This window comes from Nanorana parkeri, unplaced genomic scaffold (genome assembly GCF_000935625.1).
Source record: "Nanorana parkeri isolate BGI_ZX_2015 unplaced genomic scaffold, ASM93562v1 scaffold2478, whole genome shotgun sequence".
NCBI lineage: Eukaryota > Metazoa > Chordata > Amphibia > Anura > Dicroglossidae > Nanorana > Nanorana parkeri.
This window is the reverse complement of record NW_017308746.1, coordinates 71,312-76,202: the sequence shown is the minus strand read 5'-3', so window position 1 is coordinate 76,202 and position 4,891 is coordinate 71,312. Positions and strand designations below refer to the sequence as shown.

The window sequence follows — 4,891 nt, the reverse complement described above, 5'->3', positions numbered from 1 at the left end:
GGAATGGAGGTGACAGGTGAATGATAGCTCCGCCCTGTGGCTGTCAATAAGCGTGTGAATGGATGTACTTCATCATTAGCGGTCACCTTTGCCCTTATGGAGGAACCTGTATTATAATAAAGAGAACCTGTCACAGTGTGAAAAAACAAATGTATTGCATTTGCTTTAGTCACCATGTGTGGCGTTTCGTCGTGACAACGCTCAACATGAACTGTCCTTTTATTTTCAACGGTGCCCGTTGGTACCTGAGAGAAAGCTGCTACTAGTTACGGGTTCAAAAAGGAGTACGGGGGCTTCTTTTCACGTGATTTACGTCCGTAGACTTCAATAGCTGCCCCTGAAAAAGATGCAATTTGCACCTTGACGTGTGTGTGTAAATGTGCGCATTCACATGTTTATGAAATGTGGGGAAAGCATGTGGTGCACTTATGGCGCCGTTACTTGTTAAAGGATAATTAAAGCCTCACGTGTTTTTGCATATATCTACTAATAGCAAACAGTAGATATATGCAAAAAGTGTAAAAAAAACCCCAACAAAACGCTTTGAAAAGGGTTAATACTTACCCGTGCGCTCACGTCCGAAAATGTGAAAAATCGCGGGCGGCCGCAAAGCATCTTGGAGCGGGCGCATGCGCAGATCACATTTTTGGCCGAGACGCAAGGTAAGTCTATGGACGCCTGCACCCGCATGCAGACACCAGTGGGACAGGAAGTGCCAGCAAGCTCAGAGGAGTCAGCGCTGGATCGGAGACCCGCAGCAGCGCTGGAGGGACAGATGGAAAGGAGATCGGATTAAGAGACATCATTTAAGGTAAGTGCTTTCATTAACATTAGGGGGAGGGAAAAATATTTTTGACTTTAATGGCACCCTAAACGCACGGTCCAAAAAAAAAAGCTGCATGAGCTTATGTGCTGTGCATGGGGCAGACCATTGAAATAAAGGGCTAACACATGCCAAACGCACATCCGTGCGGCACACGTTCACGTGACGCGAATGAGCCTGAATGGGGTTCATTGTGTGAATGAATGTGCATCAATATCAGAGGTCACCCCTGTGCTATAAAACATTTTGAGGGGAATTTATCAAAACTGGAGCAGCTTCTAGCTTTCATTTTCGAATAGGGCTGCAGCTAACCATGATTTTTCTAATCGATTAGTTGGCCGATTATTGACATCGATTAATCGGATAAACAAAAAAAATAGTGTAATTTTTTTTTTTTTAAATAAAATACACAAATGCAGCGTGACAGACATAAAGTTTACTTCAGAATAAAACGGTGTGCACATTTTTGTTAAAATCGTAGGAAGGGGGGGCAGCGGGGGAATGCAGTCACAGCGATCTCACCTCCCCGCTGGTGCCAGCTGCAGTGGTCTGTGTTCCCTCTGCCGATTACAGGCGGGGAGAGCAGTGGGGATTGAAAGGGATACAGACCGCTGCAGCCGGGACCAGCGGAGGAGCAGAGCGGCGGCAACTAATCGATGATGAGAATTGTTGCCAACAATTCTCATTATCGATTATAACCTATTAGTTGTTGCAGCAATGCTTTCAAAGCCTAACTGAAGAGAGAAGCTGATTGGTTGCTATGGGCAACAGCTCCAGTTTTGATAAATTCCCCCCTCAATGAACACTAATAAAGAGACCCTGTCATGCACACGGCTGTAAACAAACTTGGGTAGCATTCAGATCCGTAAAATCAAAATATAAAAATATGCGTCTGAATTTGTTTTGTTTTTTTTACTGACTTCCAAACTAGGTGTTATTTACTACTGACCTCCAAACACTTACATACTACTGGCCTCTGCACTCTACCTTCCCCCGGACTGCTTCACTCTGTTACTCCTGACCCATGCATTGTTAATTACATACTACTGACCTGTAAACTCTGTGTTACTACTGACCTCTGAACTTTGTGTTATATACTACTGACCTCTGCACTTTGTATGACTTACTACTGACTTCTGACCTCTGCGTTACATACCAACGACCCCTAAACTCTGCATTACATACTGTTGACCTCTTCCATTTGCATTACATACTTCTGACCTCTGATCTCTGCATTACTTCTGAACTCTGAGTCATATACTACTGACCCCTAAACTCAATTTACGTACTACTGATCTGCTAAACTCTGTTACTTAGTATTGACTTATAAACTCCTGACCTCAACTCTCCATTAAATACTACTGACCTCTGAAATCAGTGTTACTCCCGACCTGTGAACTCTGCGTTACTTACTAGTGACCTATAAACGCCACATTATTTGCCTACTGACCCCTGCATGCTGTGTTATTCCTGACCTTTGAGTTACAAACTAGCGACCTTGGAACCCTGTGTTACTACTGAACTCTGCACTACGTACTTCTGAACTCTGTTACTTACTACGGACCTATGAATGCTGCATTACATACTGCTGACCTCTGAACTCTGTTACTTACGACTGACCTATGAATGCTGCATTACATACTGCTGACCTCTGAACCCTGTTAATTACTACTGACCTATGAATTCTGCATTACATACTGCTGACCTATGAACGCTGCATTACATACTGCTGACCTCTGAACTCTGTTAATTACTACTGACCTATGAATGCTGCATTACATACTGCTGAACTCTGAACTCTGTTACTTACAACTGACCTATGAACGTTGCTTTACATACTGCTGACCTCTGAACTCTGTTACTTACAACTGACCTATGAACGTTGCTTTACATACTGCTGAATTCTGTGTTGCTAACCACTGACCTATAAACTCTACATTGCTTGCTACTGATCCCTGCATGCTGTGTTACTCCAGACCTCTAAGTTATATACTTCTGAACCCTGCATTGCATACTACTGACCTTTGAACTCATTGTTACATAGTCAGGTTGAAAAAAGACAAGTCCATCGAGTTCAATCTATAGAGATGAGAAAAACAAAAAACTGTTACTTTTGACCTATGAACTCTGCATCAGATACTACTGACCTTTGAACTCAGTGTTATTTACTCCTGACTAGGAATGGACTTGATGTTCCAGTTCAACATGAGGTTTTTTTAATTATTATTTTTTCTTGTTTTATTTCGTTGAGTCGTCATCGTGAATGACGCTGGATTACGTCGGTGGATCCATTTTTGGGGTTTTTGTTTTTTAAATAAAGTGGTTTTTCAAAAGTCTGGCTTCTTTTTTACAATTTGATGTAACCCTTTTACTCATTCACAAGGGGGGGAGGGCCGCATCTGTGTGCCCCCATATCAGATCAAGGGTCTGGAATTTTAGGGGGGGACCCCACGTTCCCCCCCCCCCATTTTGATTGTGGGGTTCCTCCTTAAAATTCCTACCAGACCTTAAGGGTCTGGTACTGTTTGGGAGGGGGAACCGCACGCTTTATATTCAAAAAAAGTGTTTTGTTTTTTTTCTTTAATGTAATTTTTGCTGCAGCAGGTTCTATACATCGTACAGTTGTGGCACTTTAAGGGGACCCCCCAGATATTTAAATACATTTTTCATTTTTATTGTTACCCTTTAAGTGATGTTAAGTACCCGAATCCCCATACATGTCCCCCAGCGCAGAACTCTGCGTTACTTACTACTCACCTCTAAACTCTGCGTTACTACTCACCCCTAACCTCTGCGTTACTTACTACTCACCTCTAAACTCTGCGTTACTACTCACCCCTAACCTCTGCGTTACTTACTACTCACCTCTAAACTCTGCGTTACTACTCACCCCTAACCTCTGCGTTACTTACTACTCACCTCTAAACTCTGCGTTACTACTCACCCCTAACCTCTGCGTTACTTACTACTCACCTCTAAACTCTGCGTTACTACTCACCCCTAACCTCTGCGTTACTTACTACTCACCTCTAAACTCTGCGTTACTACTCACCCCTAACCTCTGCGTTACTTACTACTCACCTCTAAACTCTGCGTTACTACTCACCCCTAACCTCTGCGTTACTTACTACTCACCTCTAAACTCTGCGTTACTACTCACCCCTAACCTCTGCGTTACTTACTACTCACCTCTAAACTCTGCGTTACTACTCACCCCTAACCTCTGCGTTACTTACTACTCACCTCTAAACTCTGCGTTACTACTCACCCCTAACCTCTGCGTTACTTACTACTCACCTCTAAACTCTGCGTTACTACTCACCCCTAACCTCTGCGTTACTTACTACTCACCTCTAAACTCTGCGTTACTACTCACCCCTAACCTCTGCGTTACTTACTACTCACCTCTAAACTCTGCGTTACTACTCACCCCTAACCTCTGCGTTACTTACTACTCACCTCTAAACTCTGCGTTACTACTCACCCCTAACCTCTGCGTTACTTACTACTCACCTCTAAACTCTGCGTTACTACTCACCCCTAACCTCTGCGTTACTTACTACTCACCTCTAAACTCTGCGTTACTACTCACCCCTAAACTCTGCGTTACTTACTACTCACCCCTAAACTCTGCGTTACTTACTACTCACCTCTAAACTCTGCGTTACTTACTACTCACCCCTAAACTCTGCGTTACTTACTACTCACCTCTAAACTCTGCGTTACTACTCCCCTCTAAACTCTGCGTTACTTACTACTCACCTCCAACCTCTGCGTTACTACTCCCCTCTAAACTCTGCGTTACTTACTACTCACCTCTAAACTCTGCATTTTACTTACTACTCACCTCTAAACTCTGCATTACTTACTACTCACCTCTAAACTCTGCATTACTTCCTCCTCACCTCTAATCTCTTACTACTCACCCCTCACCTCTGCCTTCCTTACTACTCACCTCTAACCTCTGCGTTACTTACTACTCACCTCTAAACTCTGCGTTACTACTCGCACCTAAACTCTGCGTTACTTACTACTCCCCTCTAAACTCTGCGTTACTTACTACTCACC

General features: G+C 43.5%; 1 protein-coding gene across 1 annotated transcript in view; it reads left to right on the top strand.

Annotated features, from left to right (window-relative positions):
- The window catches only part of DEGS2 (delta 4-desaturase, sphingolipid 2), a 23,095-nt gene that overhangs the window by 967 nt on the left and 17,237 nt on the right, over positions 1–4,891 (top strand). The window lies entirely within an intron of this gene.